The sequence below is a fragment of the Pseudophryne corroboree genome, chromosome 1 (assembly GCF_028390025.1).
Source record: "Pseudophryne corroboree isolate aPseCor3 chromosome 1, aPseCor3.hap2, whole genome shotgun sequence".
NCBI classification, from domain to species: domain Eukaryota; kingdom Metazoa; phylum Chordata; class Amphibia; order Anura; family Myobatrachidae; genus Pseudophryne; species Pseudophryne corroboree.
The window spans coordinates 1,193,738,380-1,193,757,347 of NC_086444.1; the positions used below are offsets into that span (position 1 = coordinate 1,193,738,380).

Sequence of the window (18,968 nt, forward strand, 5' to 3'; positions counted from 1 at the left end):
TCGGCATCTGCGATCAGTTCAGTGCTTGTCGTTCCTGGTTTGACGTCACAAACACACCCAGCGTTCGCCCAGACACTCTCCCGTTTCCCCGGCCACTCCTGCGTTTTTTCCGGAAACGGTAGCGTTTTTTCCCGCACGCCCATAAAACGGCCTGTTTCCGCCCAGTAACACCCATTTCCTGTCAATCACACTACGATCGCCGGAGCGATGAAAAAGCAGTGAGTAAAAATACTGTCTCCATTGTAAAATTACTTGGCGCAGTCGCAGTGCGAATATTGCGCATGCGTACTAAGCGGAATTTCACTGCGATGCGATGAAAAATACAGAGCGAACGACTCGGAATGAGGGCCAATATACATGACATCACATATTTTGTCTTTCTTTACTCTCACACCCTCCTGACACTTGGCCAACATTGCGGGGTGATCATATCATACAACCCATTAAGAACCTTTGCAATCTGGGGAACCATTATGAAGTAGGTAGCATCTATCCTTGTGTATCAATGCCTATTTCCCTATAGATTGTAAGCTTGCGAGCAGGGCCTCCCTACCTCTATGTCTGTCTGTTTTTACCCAGTTTTGTTCTATTACTGTTGTTCTAATTGTAGAGTGCAACGGAATATGCTGCGCTATATAAGAAACTGTTAAATAAATAATAAATAATACATTTCATTGTCCTTGTTTACAATATAAACATGTTAGGCGTGTATTATAGGTCACCGGGGATCAAGACGTCTCCCCCCCGTGAAAATGTGCTTGGTGGGCATGCTAGAGACATCTGAGTTCCCTTTGACTGTGGGGAAGCTGGGAGTCCCGGACGGCTGGAAGTAGACAGCTGCGATCTTGTGACATCACTTCCTGTACGGCGGAACTCTTACAGTGTCCCCAGCAATGAGGAATGATGATCTAGGTTCCGCCTGGCAGCATCCACAGGGTGAGAGATGCAGGAACACATGGGGTGGATACATGAACACAGGTGAGAGTGTTTTAATTGATTATAACTGCTTTAAGAGACTCAGAGTTGACACATACACTCGTAGCTGACCCCATGAGGAAGGTGTAATAACGGAAACGGGCCGTAGGGATGGCCATGTGTCTATATGCTGACTACATCCATGAAGATCGGATGAGTAAAATGCTGCTATTTTTCTATGAAAACCTGAAGCTATTTCAATAATTAAAGAATGTTTTCTAATGCTTAAAAGGTGGTGTGCTGTTTTGCTGCTGTTTTTCCATTTGAATTACTGTAGACTTCGGGCGTATTTAACCGGGCACCCACGGATCTAGTCCTTACAATTGTGTGTGATCTGATGCTGGTAGATATATATATATATATATATATATATATATATATACACACATATATACTGTATATATACACCGGTCTCCGATCAAAGAAGGGATGAGGTGGCACTTCAACGGACTTTGAAAATCTTAAAAATAAATAATAAATATATATACATATATAGTGTGTATATATAGATAGACACAAATATATACGTATTCTTGAGCTGCCGAATATATCAAATATTTAACACTTTTTAGCTTTTTGTTTTCCACATATAGTGAACATAAATAAAATGTCAGGAAAATCTATGGCTAAACTGTCTTTACTGAAACCACAGAAAAGCATTGGATGCACTGTGTAATAGGTAAAGGTGCTGAGGAATAATTCACTGGTGTAAATCAGCATTGTCAGAAAGTGACATAATATATAACAGCAAGATGCAGCTGTCTGGCAGAGTTGCCATGCTCTATGTATTCATGTGTCCCGTAAATATCTGTGGAGCTGTCCAAGGTGCCCTCCAACTTCCCAAACTTCAGGCAGCGTGCTGATTGGGTGACAGTGGCAGGCACGTTCTATACAGTGGTGCAAGTAGAAAAAATGTCTTACGGGTACTGTGTGCGTGCGCCGAAGGCGCGCGCGCAAAAAATGGGTGTGGCCAAATGCCACATGGGGCGTGGCCAATGAAAATGGGGGCGTGATACACTTAGGGGGAGGGGCAGATACACGTATGACCCCAATAGTGTCAGATACACGTTGCCCCACAGTGCTAGATATTCATTGCCCCACAGTGCCAGATACATATAACCCCACAGTGCCAGATACACATTGCCCCACAGTGCCAGATACACAAATGTCCCCAGAGTGCCAGATACACAAATGTCCCCAGAGTGTCAGATACACATTGCCTCACAGTGCCAGATACATATTGCCCCACAGTGCCAGATGCACATTGCCCCACAGTGCCAGATACACAAATGTCCCCAGAGTGCCAGATACACATTGCCCCACAGTGCCAGATGCACATTGCCCCACAGTGCCAGATACACAAATGTCCCCAGAGTGCCAGATACACATTGCCCCACAGTGCCAGATACACATTGCCCCACAGTGCCAGATACAGAAATGCCCCCAGAGTGCCATACATTGCCTCACAGTGTCAGATACACATTGCCCCACAGTGCTAGATACACAAATGCCCCCACTGTGTCAGATATACATTGCCCCCCGTGCCAGATACAGAAATGCCCCTACAGTGCCAGATATGCCCCCAGTGCCATATATCCTCCAGTGCCAGGTACACATGCCCGCCTGTGCCAGATATCCCCCAGTGCCAGGTATATATGCCCCCCTGTGCCAGATATGCCCCCAGTGCCAGATATCCCCCAGTGCCAGGTATAAATGCCCCCCCCCAGTGCCAGATATCCCCCAGTGCCAGGTATAACATGCCCCCCCAGTGCCAGATATCCCCCAGTGCCAGGTATATATGCCCCCCTGTGCTAGATATGCCCCCAGTGCCAGATATCCCCCAGTGCCAGGTATACATGCCCCCCCAGTGCCATATATCCCCCAGTGCCAGGTATACATGCCCCCCCAGTGCCAGATATCCCCCAGTGCCAGGTATAACATGCCCCCCCAGTGCCAGATATCCCCCAGTGCCAGGTATAACATGCCCCCCCAGTGCCAGATATCCCCCAGTGCCAGGTATAACATGCCCCCCCAGTGCCAGGTATACATGCCCCCCTGTGCCAGATATCCCCCAGTGCCAGGTATATATGCCCCCCTGTGCCAGATATGCCCCCAGTGCCAGGTATACATGCCCCCCTGTGCCAGATATCCCCCAGTGCCAGGTATATATGCCCCCTGTGCCAGATATGCCCCCAGTGCCAGGTATATATGCCCCCCTGTGCCAGATATGCCCCCAGTGCCAGGTATACATGCCCCCCTGTGCCAGATATCCCCCAGTGCCAGGTATATATGCCCCCCTGTGCCAGATATGCCCCCAGTGCCAGGTATATATGCCCCCAGTGCCAGGTATACATGCCCCCCCGTGCCAGATATCCCCCAGTGCCAGGTATATATACCCCCCCTGTGCCAGATATGCCCCCAGTGCCAGATATCCCCCAGTGCCAGGTATAACATGCCCCCCCAGTGCCAGATATCCCCCAGTGCTAGGTATATATGCCCCCCTGTGCCAGATATGCCCCCAGTGCCAGGTATACATGCCCCCCCAGTGCCAGGTATAACATGCCCCCCTCCCCTACTCACCGCTGCCGCTGCCGTCGCTGTCCTCCTGTCTGTCATGTGAGGGAAGGAGAGTGCAGCCTGCGCCTCTCGTTCCCCTCAGTCTCCGGCGGGTGTCTCCGTTTAATTCAGCGCCGATCCGTGAGCCAATCAGAGCTCACGGATCGGCGCTGAAGTAAACTGAAACACCCACCGGAGACTGAGGGGAACGAGAGGCGCAGGCTGCACTCTCCTGCCACTCCTGCCCTCACATCAGCGGCGTGGGGGAGGGAGGGAAGGAAGAGGAGCGGCGGCCCGTCGGTGTGGGTACGGCGTACCCACGGCTAAATTCTTACGGGTACGCCGTACCCACCCGTACCCGCCCACTTGCACCACTGGTTCTATATAGCAGAACTCATTCTCTATTCATTGTCAGATGAATTATTTCACTTTTAACCAAATGAAGCTACGTCAGGCTGAGCAAATCCAGTCTTGCTTGTATATAATATAGTAGAAGTAACATTGTAAAATAACTATACAAACTTCCTAGAAGTTAATAAAATATTTTAATAATTTGTGTACAAAACATACAGTATTTTCATGAGCATTACTTAAAAAACCTCCTTAGTAAAGATGTTCAATATGTTTATTTAAAACATTGTTTTGAGAATATTTTTTTGTAGTAATAATAATAATAATAGTAGTAGTAAATAGTTAACTTAGCATTACTACGTCACAGTTCTGGGGTCATGGGTTTGATCCTAATAGTGCCATATTTGTATGTTCCTCACGTGTTGAGATTGGTTTCCACAGTCCACAAACATATTGGTACTGTATTGTAGGTTAATTGGCTCCTGATAAAATGAACCCTAGATTGTAAATTATATATGTGTCTGCCCTGTATAGAATGTGTATTGTAGATCCCTGGGGAAGAGACTGATGTCAATGATTAAGTATGACCTACAGTATATAATTCTACATAGGTCTTGATTCAGAGTAAGATGCAGTGCTAGTGTGCACACAGTTGGCCAATGTATTCATTACTACGCATGCATCCAAGCAGTAATACACTTGCATCCTGATAATTTGCCTCATGAAGACAAGAACAAATTCGGATGTAAGGATTGTGAATTTCAGTGGGTGTTCTGGAGGGATAAGAGTGGGGTAGCTAAGCTGATTGCAGCTGCATGTAAAGATGCACAATGTCTCGCACAGAATTCCATACCAAGGGGCACATCTATCAATGAGTGATAAAACCAGTTGTGAATGATCAAACTTATTGTGTATGATAAATAATGCTCCAGCCAATCAGCTCCCAAATGTCAATTTTGACACACATGACAGTTAGGAACTGGACACATGACAGTTGGCAGCTGAAAAACATGACATTTAGGAGCTGAACACAAGACAGTAAGAAGCTGGACACATTACAGTTGGGAGCTGAATACATGACAGCTGGGAGCTGGACACATAACAGTTGGGATCTGAACACATGACAGTTGGAAGCTAAACAACATGACAGTTGGGAGATGAACACATGACAGTTGGGAGATGAACACAAGACAGGAGCTGGACACATGACAGGTAAGGAGTTAAACAACATGACAGTTAGGAGCTGAACAACATGACACTTGGGAGCTGAACACATGATATTTGGGAGCTGAACTTATGACAGTTTAGAGCTGAACACATTAGGAGCTGAACAACATGACAGTTGGGAGCTAAACACATGACTATTAGGAGCTGAACAACGTGAAAGTTGGGAGCTGAGCACATGACAGTTAGGAGCAGAAACCATGATAGTTAGGAGCTGAACAACATGACAGGTAGGAGCTAAACAACATGACAGGTAGGAGCTAAACAACATGACAGTTGGGAGATGAACACATGACAGTTGGGAGCTGAACACATGACAGTTGGAAGCTGAACACATGACAGTTAGGAGCTGGACACATGACAGTTAGGAGCTAAACAACATGACAGTTGGGAGCTGAACACATGACAGTTGGGAGCTGAACACATGACAGGAGCTGATCACATGACAGTTGGGAGCTAAACACAAGACAGTTAGGAGCTGGACACATGACAGTTTGGAGCTGGACGCATGACAGTTGGGAATTGAACAACATGAAAGTTGGGAGCTAAACACATAACAGTTAGGAGCTGAACAACATGAAAGTTGGGAGCTGAACACATGACATTTAGGAGCAGAACACATGATAGTTAGGATCTGAACAACATGACAGTTGGGAGCTAAACAACATGACAGTTGGGAGATGAACACATGACAGTTGGGAGATGAACACAAGACAGGAGCTGGACACATGACAGTTAGGAGCTAAACAACATGACAGTTAGGAGCTGAACAACATGACACTTGGGAGCTGAACATATGATATTTGGGAGCTGAACTCATGACAGTTTAGAGCTGAACACATTAGGAGCTGAACAACATGACAGTTGGAAGCTAAACACATGACAGTTAGGAGCTGAACAACGTGAAAGTTAGGAGCTGAGCACATGACAGTTAGGAGCAGAAACCATGATAGTTAGGAGCTGAACAACATGACAGGTAGGAGCTAAACAACATGACAGTTGGGAGATGAACACATGACAGTTGGGAGCTGAACACATGACAGTTGGAAGCTGAACACATGACAGTTAGGAGCTGGACACATGACAGTTAGGAGCTAAACAACATGACAGTTGGGAGCTGAACACATGACAGTTGGGAGCTGAACACATGACAGGAGCTGATCACATGACAGTTGGGAGCTAAACACAAGACAGTTAGGAGCTGGACACATGACAGTTTGGAGCTGGACGCATGACAGTTGGGAATTGAACAACATGAAAGTTGGGAGCTAAACACATAACAGTTAGGAGCTGAACAACATGAAAGTTGGGAGCTGAACACATGACATTTAGGAGCAGAACACATGATAGTTAGGATCTGAACAACATGACAGTTGGGAGCTAAACAACATGACAGTTGGGAGATGAACACATGACAGTTGGGAGATGAACACAAGACAGGAGCTGGACACATGACAGTTAGGAGCTAAACAACATGACAGTTAGGAGCTGAACAACATGACACTTGGGAGCTGAACATATGATATTTGGGAGCTGAACTCATGACAGTTTAGAGCTGAACACATTAGGAGCTGAACAACATGACAGTTGGAAGCTAAACACATGACAGTTAGGAGCTGAACAACGTGAAAGTTAGGAGCTGAGCACATGACAGTTAGGAGCAGAAACCATGATAGTCAGGAGCTGAACAACATGACAGGTAGGAGCTAAACAACATGACAGTTGGGAGATGAACACATGACAGTTGGGAGATGAACACAAGACAGGAGCTGGACACATGACAGTTAGGAGCTAAACAACATGACAGTTAGGAGCTGAACAACATGACACTTGGGAGCTGAACACATGATATTTGGGAGCTGAACTCATGACAGTTTAGAGCTGAACACATTAGGAGCTGAACAACATGACAGTTGGAAGCTAAACACATGACAGTTAGGAGCTGAACAACGTGAAAGTTAGGAGCTGAGCACATGACAGTTAGGAGCAGAAACCATGATAGTTAGGAGCTGAACAACATGACAGGTAGGAGCTAAACAACATGACAGTTGGGAGATGAACACATGACAGTTGGGAGATGAACACATGACAATTGGAAGCTGAACACATGACAGTAAGGAGCTGAACACATGACAGTTAGGAGCTGAACAACATGACAGTTGGGAGCTGAACACATGACAGTTAGGAGCTGAACAATATGACAGTTGGGAGCTGAACACATGACAGTTGGGAGATGAACACATGATAGTTGGGAGCTGAACACATGACAGTTGGAAGCTGAACACATGACAGTTAGGAGCTGGACACATGACAGGAGCTAAACAACATGACAGTTGGGAGCTGAACACAAGACAGTTGGAAGCTGAACACATGACAGGAGCTGATCACATGACAGTTGGGAGCTAAACACAAGACAGTTAGGAGCTGGACACATGACAGTTCGGAGCTGGAAGCATGACAGTTGGGAATTGAACAACATGAAAGTTGGGAGCTAAACACATAACAGTTAGGAGCTGAACAACATGAATGTTGGGAGCTGAACACATGACATTTAGGAGCAGAACACATGATAGTTAGGATCTGAACAACATGACAGTTGGGAGCTAAACAACATGACAGTTGGGATATGAACACATGACAGTTGGGAGATGAACACAAGACAGGAGCTGGACACATGACAGTTAGGAGCTAAACAACATGACAGGAGCTGAACAACATGACACTTGGGAGCTGAACACATGATATTTGGGAGCTGAACTTATGACAGTTTAGAGCTGAACACATTAGGAGCTGAACAACATGACAGTTGGAAGCTAAACACATGACAGTTAGGAGCTGACCAACGTGAAAGTTGGGAGCTGAGCACATGACAGTTAGGAGCAGAAACCATGACAGTTAAGAGCTGAACAACATGACAGGTAGGAGCTAAACAACATGACAGTTGGGAGATGAACACATGACAGTTGGGAGCTGAACACATGACAGTTGGAAGCTGAACACATGACAGTTAGGAGCTGGACACATGACAGTTAGGAGTTAAACAACATGACAGTTGGGAGCTGAACACATGACAGTTGGAAGCTGAACACATGACATGAGCTGATCACATGACAGTTGGGAGCTAAACACAAGGCAGTTAGGAGCTGGACACATGACAGTTCTGAGCTGGAGACATGACAGTTGGGAATTGAACAACATGAAAGTTGGGAGCTAAACACATAACAGTTAGGAGCTGAACAACATGAAAGTTGGAAGCTGAACACATGACATTTAGGAGCAGAACACATGATAGTTAGGATCTGAACACATGACAGTTGGGAGTGGAACACATTACAGTTGGGAGCTGAAAACATGACAGTTGGGAGTAGAACAACATGACAGTTAGGAGCTGAACAACATGACAGTTGGAAGCTGAACACATGACAATTGGAAGCTGAACACATGACAGTAGGGATCTGAACTCATGGTAGTTAGGAGCTGAACAACATGACAGTTGGGAGCTGAACACGACAGTTAGGAGCTGAACACATGACAGTTAGGAGCTGAACAACATGACAGTTGGGAGCTGAACACATGTCAGTTGGGAGCTGAACAACATGACAGTTGGGAGCTGAACACATGACAGTTGGGAGCTGAACAACATGACAGTTGGGAGCTGAACACATGACAGTTGGGAGCTGAACAACATCACAGTTGGGAGCTGAACACATGACAGTTGGGAGCTGAACAACATGATAGTTGGGAGCTGAACACATGACAGTTAAGAGCTGAACAACATGACAGTTGGGAGCTGAACACATGACAGTTGGGAGTTGAACACATGACAGTTGGGAGCTGAAAGCATGACAGTTGGGAGCTGAACATGACAGGTAAGAGCTGAACAACATGACAGTTGGAAGCTGAACACATGACAGTTGGAAGCTGAACACATTACAGTTGGGAGTTGAACACATGACAGGAGCTGAACAACATGACTTTTGGGAGCTGAACACATGACAGTTATGAGATGAACACATGACAGTTAGGAGCTGAACACATGACAGTTGGGAGCAGAACACAAGACAGTTGGGAGCTGAACACATGACAGTTGGAAGCTGAACAACATGATAGTTGGGAGCTGAACACATGACAGTTGGGAGCAAAACACATGACAGTTGGAAGCTGAACAACATAACAGTTGGGAGTTGAACACATGACAGTTGGGAGCTGAACACATGACAGGAGCTGAACACATGACAGTTAGGAGCTGGACACATGATAGTTAGGAGCTGAACACATGACAGTTGGAAGCTGAACACATGATAGTTGGGAGTTGAACACGTGACCGTTAGGAGCTGAACATATGACAGTTGGGAGTTGAACACGTGACCATTAGGAGCTGAACAACATGACAGTTGGGAGCTGAACACATTACAGTTAGGAGCTGAACAACATGACAGTCGGGAGCTGAACACATGACAGTTGGGATCTAAACGACATGACAGTTGGGAGCTGAATAACATGACAGTTGGGAGCTGAACAACATGACAGTTAGTAGCTGAACAACATGACAGTTGGAAGCTGAACACATGACAGTTAGGAGCTGAATGTTAGGATATGGTGCACTCTGTGCCTGTCTCCTTCTGTGTATAAGTCTATGGGTGCATCCCCTAGTGTTAGACTTCTAGTGCCAGGAGTCACTGGGAGGCAGAGTTATATGATTTAGTTCCTGTTCCTCCATCTCAGAGAGAGTAAGGAGAGTGTGACACACACAGAGAGACTGAGAGACAGAGTCCTGGTGTACAAGTGTGCAGAGCTGAGACTAGGAGCAGATCTCAGCTACAGAGACTCACAGTGTTCCAGTGCATGCATCATCTTCTCTACAGTGGGAGTCAAACTGCATGCTTTACCACCACAGACATCTCCTGATAAATACCACTACCTAATGCTGTTACCTTGTGTTATATATGGGCTCCTGATTACCGATATCAGTGTAACGTCTGAGTCACTTGTGTACACTAAATAAACCTGCATTACTGTTTATGTCTTTAACTGTGTGGACTGACGTCACTACACCAGATAGCCCAGAACACTCTGCCAACAGGTTATGGGCCCAGTTCCGCGCCTAGACCCGTGTGTACTTGAAGATTAACCCCCTGAGTGCTTTTAAATAATCACAGTGACACAGTTTAAAGTGTCATTTTATACATGTGCAGAAAGGATGTATAGCACAGGACACAGCATGAACTTTGCTAAGATGAAAGGTTCAGAGAACTATGCTACATGGAAGTTTGCCATGGAGATGTCTCTTAAGCTGGAAAAGTTGTGGAAGTTTACTATAGACCCAGGAGCATGTCCAAACCCAGATGATGTACACAGAGCCATTGGGACGATAGGTTTAGCTGTGGAGCAGCATGTCTATTCAATAGCCAGTGGGAAAGTGTCAGCTAAGGACATGTGGACACCCTGAAAAATGGATATGAAGATAAAGGTCTAATGAGAAGGATAAGTTTAAGATGCATGCTATATGGAGCGAAATGAGTGCCTGCAAGGAAATGAATGATTACATTGATAAGTTATTGTCGATAGCTCAGCAGTTAGCATCTGTGGGGGCACAGGTGGACGGGGAAGAAGTCGCAATGGCTATGTTACAGAATCTGACAACAGAATTTGATTTTTTGGTGGTTGCGTTAGAATCAAACAACACTAAACTGACAACGAAGATTGTACGAGCCAAGTTGCTGCAGTTCCAAGAACATATTCCTGTCGAGACCATAGCTGAGGGTTCTGCCTTGATCACAAAGGGCACAGAGTCCAGAAAGCACAAATTCAAATGTTTTGTATGTCACAAGATAGGACATAAAGCTTCAGATTGCAAGATGAGAAATTCCAGTGGTGCGCAGAAGCAGCGTGACAAGCCAAACGAGTCAGCATTGAATGTAGCAGACAGTCACAGGAAGGATTGCTGGTACATGGTCTTGGGGCCACTATCATTTCAGTTGTAATAAGCATTGGTTCAACTCTTTAACACCGTGTGTTCTCACTACAGTTACAGGGATTGGAAATAAGGCCCTTACTGCATTACAAGCTGGGACAATCACAGTACTTTTAAGAATTGGAGGTGAGACCGTTGTTACAGATATCTAAGATGTGCTGTATGTGCCTTATTTAGGAAGTAATCTCATTGCTATCAGCATCCTAGAGTAAAAAGGCTTCAAAGTCCAATTTCAGAAGGGCAAGTGTATTGTGCATAATAAAATAGGGACTGTTATTGCTTCAGCAACCCGGTGCAGCCAACTATATGTCCTGGACACTGAGGAGTGTACTGCAATGATGGCTACTGAGGAAAAACAGTCAATAGAGCTGTGGCACAAACGCTTGGGTCATCTGGGATTTGACAACATCCAGAAATTGGTAGATGGAATCATGGAATGGTAACAGAAATCACTGTGAGAAACGCAGAAAGACCTATGTGTAAAAGTTGCATAAAAGGCAAGCAAACTCGCAACACATTTCCACAGTCAGTTAATAGAGCAGAGACACTGCTAGCTCTAGTACACACAGACGTGTGTGGTCCAATGGAGGAAGAATCAATCAGTGGCTACATGTATTTCATGACTCTCATTGATGACACCACAAGAATGACACATGTGTACTTTCCAAAGGAGAAGAGTGAAGTTGTCAACAAAATTGTTGAGTACAAAAACCTGGAGAACCAGACAGCTCTGAAACAAAAGATCCTGAGATCAGACAATGGTGGAGAGTATTATAACAAAGTCTTAGCCACATTCCTCAAAAAATATGGCATAAAGCATCAGCTAACAATTTCTTACACACTGGACCAGAATGACGTGAGTGAGCGGGCAGACCGCACAAATGTTGAGAGAACACAGACTATGTTAAGTGTTGCTGGCCTGGAAAAGAAGGTTTGGGCAAAAGCAGTATCTACTGCAGTATACCTAAAGAATCGAGCACCTACAGTGGCCATCAAAGGTAAATGCCACTGGAGGCGTGATCCAGGAAAAAGCCAAGTGGAGTCATCTTCATGTCCTCGGGAGCAAAGCTTTTGCACATATACCAAAGGAGAAAAGGAGAAAACTAGATCCAAAATCCATAGAATGTATAATGCTCGGATACTGCAATGAAAGCAAAGGATACTTTGGGATGTTACAAGTACACATCTTCTTAAATCCAGAGATGTGGTATTCTACAAGACAGCACCACTAACTGGAGCAGTGGAGCAACAACAAAATGTATTATTGGATGTATAGTTAGCAGAAAGCATGTCTGAATCTGAGAGTGTCAAAGCAGACAACAAGTCAGGGAAGGTATTCCAGCCAAGAAATACAGTGAGGAGTATGCAAACATAGCTTACTGTGAACCTCAAAACATATAGGAAGCAAAGTCAAGTAGTGATTTGACAGAGTGGAAGTCAGCAATTGATACAGAACTGTCAACACTACATAATCTACTGATATATCAACTGGACTTTGATTCTGCATCCTTAATGGAGAATTGATTGAGGAAATTTATATGGAACCACCTGAACATTATTATATGGACATATTCCAAACTGGGAAAGTTTGTCTCTTAAAGAAGTTGCTATATGGCCTCAAGCAAAGTGGTCAATGCTGGTATGTAAAGTTGGATGCAGCATTACTAGAAATTAACTTTGTTAGGTCTGTGACGGAACGTGGCCATGCCAGCGTCGCGTCACATATTTTTGGGCCAGCCTGGTCCTGCGCTTCAGTAGTGATGGCAGAATGCCAGAGATAACTGCATTTTATCCTGTATAACACCCAACTGTTATTCGTATCTGAGCTGTATACCCCATACTACTGTATGCAGTGGACATATGTATTTAGGTAATTGTCCCTTTTCTTTATATGGTTGTGACTCTCAGTGAATATCTTTCTAGCCCTGATTTGCTCAATACACAATGCCTATGAAATGTATATGTGTGATTGTATTGTATTGTATTGCACTAATGGAGGTAAGTGCTTGGTGTCAGGTGGGTGCCCAGCCAGGTAAATGGTCAAGGACATCTGGCTATGTGATGTACCAAAAGTGCAGGGCTGACCCCCCCCCCCCTCCTCTGTCACAGCCCCCCTTCACAGGAAGCATCACTTAGCTGAAGAGGCTGTGACATCACAAATGACTATACGGGGTTAACTTCCACTCAGGTTATGGCCAGAGGGGAGCCAACCTTCCTATCTCCATAATTAGTGCCCATTGTTCTGGATGGCCTTCCAGTAGACTTAGTGACTCCAAAGCCACAGGGGTCCCCTGGTGTCCCTGGACACGTTTAAATATTAGGATTGAAAATCCCTCCAATCAGGGCACTCTGCCGCATCACCAGGTGAGCAAGGCAGCATGGGAGTTTAGGAGGTTTCAAAAAGGCCTGCAGAGAGTTTGGAGGGGGATTCTGACTAAGGAAACGCAGGCTGTTGCCAGGAGTCGAGAGATCCTGTCAGCCCGTTTGTCTAGAGACCTGGCTTTGTGGAGAAGGTCCAGTCTACACAGTTAAGCGTTAGCTCCATCGGGAGCTGTCCCAGGTGTGTGACTGGTGTGCTGGCTGGAGCCGGGTGACTGGTCAGCACACCCTACCTCTGCATGGTAGAGGACCATCAGGCCATGCGGCCGGGGTCAGCAAACCAGTATCCGCAAGGAGTCGCCAAATGCAAGTATTCCCTGAGGTGGCTAGTGACTGTGTAGGGGCAGGAGTTGTTGCTTTGTGTGGTTCTTTCTGTGATATAATCTTAATCGTAATCATTATTAATGCTACCTGTATATATTGTACAAAGTGTGTTACGGATTTTCCAGTATAATTAGTGTGTATGAAAATAAAGGTACCGTTGTACCTTGCTATTGCGTTCTTACTGTGTGATCTTGGGAACTCGGTAGCGACCTCGGGGCGCAGTGCAGAGCTTTAAACGCTGCCTTTCTCAAGGCAAAGATAGCAAAAGGCGAGAATAATGCACACATGAACCCGGGGTCATCACAAGGTCAGAGACTGATCACTGCCTATACCACAAAACCATCAAAGAAAAGTTGTTCATCATAGCTGTCTATGTGGATGATTTACTTCTGGCAGGTCAACCAGATCGCATCACTGATGTCATGCACCAGTTTAAACAAAGATTCAAGTTAAAAAATCTAGGCCCTGAAAATGATCTATTAGGTATGAAAATTGTACAAAATCTGCAAGAGGGAACTGTGACAAATGACCAACAAACATGCGTTGAGACAATGTTTTCCAAGAACAGAATGACAGATGAAAAACCAGTAAGTACTCCCATTTATAAAAGTACAAAGATGGTCAAGGTCATGTCACCAAGCAACAAAAGGGAAATAGAGAAAATGCAAGAAGTCCCTTATCAAAATGCCATTGGCAGTTTGACGTATGCTACCATTGGGACACATCCAGACATCACACATGCAGTGAGTCGGGCAAGCCAGTTTGCAAATAATCCTGGGAGACAACCCTGGATTGCAGTGAAGAGAATACTAAGGTACCTCAAAGGTACAAGTTCACTAAAGCTGAAATATACAAGATCATCAGATACCAGCTTAAAAGTATTCTGTGACGCCAACTGGGGATCAGATGAGGGTGATAGACGTTCTTATACTAGACACCTGTTTGCACTAGCAGGCGCAGCCATAAGCTGGGCAAGTAGGAATCAACCCACAGTTACTCTTTCTACAACAGAGGCAGAGTACATAGCGGTCACAGAAACTTCAAAAGAAGCACTTTGGATAAGAGAGACTTTATGCGAATTAAGTCTTCTTTACCACAGTGAGATCGTCAACATAAAGTGTGATAACAAGGGAGCAATTGATCTTTCTTGTAGCACAAAGCATCATGGACGGTCTAAGCACATTGCTATAAGACATCATTTCATTCGTGAGTTGGTGGAAAACAAGTCTGTCAATTTGGAATATGTTGCAAGTGAAGAAAATATTGCAGACATGTTGACAAACACATCACACTTGCTACTTGCATTCCTGATGGAATGTGGACTAGATTATAGTTAATGTTGATTTATTCTTACTGTTTTTGCTTCACGTTATGTTTTCGGTTACAGGAGTGATTTTATTAATTTGTTTGATAAAATGTCATGTTCTTTAAGGAGCTGAACAGCATGACAGTTGGGAGCTGAACACACGACAGTTAGGAACTGAACAACATGACAGTTGGGAGCTGAACAACATAACAGTTGGGAGCCGAACAACATGACAGTTGGGAGCTGAACAACATAACAGTTGGGAGCTGAACAACATGACAGTTATGAGCTGAATGTTAGGATATGGTGCACTCTCTACCTGTCTCCTTCTGTGTATTAGTCTATGGTTTCATACCCTAGTGTTAGACCTCTAGTGCCAGGAGTCACTGGGAGGTGGAGTTATATGATGTAGTTCCTGTTCCTCCATCTCAGAGAGACTAAGGAGAGTGTGACACACACAGAGAGACTGAGAGACAGAGTCCTGGTGTACAAGTGTGCAGAGCTGAGACTGGCAGCAGATATCAGCTACAGAGACTCACAGTGTTCCAGTGCATGCATCATCGTCTTCTCTATAGTGGGAGTCAGACTGCATGGCTGTACAGTCCTCCATGCTTTACCACCACAGACATCTCCTGAAAAGTACCACTACCTAATGCTGTTACCTTGTGTGATATATGGGCTCCTGTCCTATATCAGTGTCCCTGTCACCTGTGTACACTAAATAAACTTGCATTACTGTTTAAGTCACTAAATTTGTGAACTGACGTCACTGCACCAGATAGCCCAGAACACTCTGCCAACACTGAACACATGACAGAAGCTGAACAACATGACAGTTGGGAGCAGAACACATGGCAGTTAGGAGCAGAACACATGGCAGTTAGGAGCAGAACACATGACAGTTGGGAGCTGAACATATGACAGTTGGGAGCTGAACAACATGACAGTTGGGAGCTGAACATATGACAGTTGGGATCTGAACAACATGGCAGTTAGGAGCTGAACACATGACAGTTGGGAGCTGAACATATGACAGTTGTAAGCTGAACACATGACAGTTTGGAGCTGAACAACATGACAGTTGGGAGTTGAACAGATTTCAGTAGGGATCTGAATACATAACAGTAGGAAGCTGAACACATGACAGTTGGGAGATGAACACATGACAGTTAGGAGCTGAACACATGACAGGAGCTGAACAACACGACAGTCAGGGGTTGAACACAAATAGAATATTTTATATTTTCAGTAAAGGATTGGTGAGGGCCCTACAGTTTTTATTGGATTGTACGTTTGTATAAGTACGCATTTATATATATATATATATATATAAAATAAAACAGATCAGAGTGCACTATAACATTGATGTTTACTGATTGTAAATATCCAATTCGGAAATCACTTTCGAAGGCCTTCTTGAATTCTTTAGCCTTTTTCAGACTTCCCACTTGGGGCCTGTAAATACACCCTCTCACCAAGAAAATAGGTCACGCGACAAAAATTTTGATATTTAGTAAAAAAAAAAATGGAATAGCTGCAAATATATTCAACAGAATATAACAATGATATATTGAAATACATCAATGATACACTCATGACAAAACTATACACCCACCAAATTCTTAGTTGACAACTGGGAGATCCACCTCCACCTTTAAAAAGGTGTGAGCTCTAGGGTGGATATCCAAGCAGAAGGGTGGTGAACGGAGATTGGAAAACCCTACGCGTTTCGTCCAAGAAGTAGGTGACTTCTAGATGGTCAAAAATATATCTCAAACAATGTTAGTCAGATAAGTCCAACGAGTTGGAATAATTCATTGGACTTCAACAAATCAAGTGTATCCAGTTCAATAAGATTGGTTCAATAAATCTATAGTAAAATGCGGTCATTCCTAAATTGGAATGTTAGAGTAATCAGGAATGGTTTAACCCCTCAAAGGGCAGAATATCACCCCAAAAAATGGAGTGATTGCAGTTCAATGATTAAAAACAACCGAGTCCAAGGGTTAAGGTAAAAGAACCTTAGACCTTCTAGTCTCAAAATTTGATAAAAATGAATTGAAAGAGAAGCAAATGGGTTGATTAACTGTGGGTTGATTATCTGGATGGTCAGTTGATTTAAAGGAACTTGTTAGGTTTCTGCGACTCGATTTTAATACAGTTAATCAACCCATTTCGCAATTCATTCACCACTGAATGATTTTTCCAGTCTGTGCAGTTTATGCGTACTGTTACAGTTCGATAGAATCAGGCTGATCGGGGCCGGAGCTGACACACCCTCCTTGACATTTTTCCTGATACTCCCAGAAAATGCCAGTTCCTGTCAGTCAACTTGCGTATGCCTAGCGATCAAAAAAGTTGCTGGATTATTTTGCAGTTTGGCCTTGCACGTGCACACTACGATCCATACGCATGCGCAGTCAATCGATAATTGGTCGTCTTGCGAATTTGCACAACAGCGATGAGTTCAAAATCAGGCCCATGGTTATTTAGTTGTGCTTAGGTTGTATTTTAATGTGATCATTTACTTAAAAAATAATAAAAGGAAAAAATATATATATTGGATTAACCTTACTGTTTGTGTTACATAGTTACATAGTTGTCGAGGTTGAAAAAAGACAGATGTCCATCGGGTTCAACCTGTATAATAAATGTTTATTATTTGTTTGTTTTTTAATCTTAATTAAATGCTTTATCCTTGGATATTTTTTTCCGCTAGAAATTTATCTAATCCATTTTTAAACTTATTTATTGAGTCCACCATTACTACCTCCTCTGGCAAAGAATTCCAAATCCTTACTGCTCTTACTGTGAAGAACCCCTTTCTCTGTTGTGTATGGATTTTTTTTCCTTCTAACCTCAGTGGGTGTCCTCGTGTCCTATGTAGTGTTTTTTTTTATAAACAAATTGTTTGATAAATCCTTGTATTGTCCGTTAATGTATTTATAAATATTAATAATGTCCCCTCTCAGTCACCTCTTTTCCAGTGTAAACAAATCTAACCTTTTTAATCTTTCCTCATAATCCAGTGCCTCTAACCCCTTAACCAATTTGGTGGCTCGCCTCTGAACCTTTTCGAGCTCCAAGATGTCTTTTTTATAGTGAGGTGCCCAGAACTGTACACAATATTCCAGGTGTGGCCGCACCAATGATTTACACAGTGGCAGGATTACACTCTCACCCCTTTTCTCCATTCCCCATTTAATGCATGCTTACACCTTATTTGCTTTTGTTGCTGCATTTTGACATTGCGTACTGCTACCAAGTTTATTGTCGATGAGCACCCCCAAATCTTTTTTAACTGCTGTTATCCCTACATTTTCCCCATTTAGTTTATAGGCTGCCTGATTGTTATTAGTTCCAAAGTGCATAATTTTACATTTGTCTGTATTGAACCTCATTCTCCATTTATCCGCCCAGACCTCAAGTCTAGATAAGTCATTCTGAAGAGACTCAACATCCTTGTCTGAATAAATTACTCGACATAGCTTAGTATCATCTGCGAAAATTGATACTGTGTTTTCCAGTCCCTCTCCTAGGTCATTAATGAATATATTAAACAACAATGGTCCCAGTACTGAACCCTGTGGTATTCCACTGAGCACTGGAGCCCATTCAGAGTACATCCCATTAATCCCCACTCGCTGTTCCCTATTGAACAGCCAATTATTCACCCAAGTACAAATAGTGTCCCTACTCCAATCTCCGTTAATTTGAGAATTAGTCTCTTATGTGGAACTTTGTCAAAGGCCTTAGCGAAGTCCAAAAAGATCACATCCACTGCATGACCCTGATCAATATTATCGCTCACTTTCTCGTAGAAGCTTATTAAGTTAGTTTGACAGGATCTGTCCTTCACAAAACCCTGCTGATTCCTAG

At 43.9% G+C, this 18,968-nt stretch overlaps 1 long non-coding RNA gene across 2 annotated transcripts in view; it reads left to right on the top strand.

Moving 5' to 3' along the window:
• The window catches only part of LOC135017117 (uncharacterized), a 197,109-nt gene that overhangs the window by 74,613 nt on the left and 103,528 nt on the right, over nucleotides 1-18,968 (top strand). Inside the window, exon 1 of one of the 2 annotated variants that reach the window (XR_010215069.1) lies at nucleotides 729-978. The exons of the other annotated variant lie outside the window; for it this stretch is intronic. This is a non-coding gene — a long non-coding RNA (uncharacterized LOC135017117). Of the gene's footprint in view, nucleotides 1-728; nucleotides 979-18,968 lie in introns of those variants that run through there. 2 annotated transcript variants of the gene reach the window in all.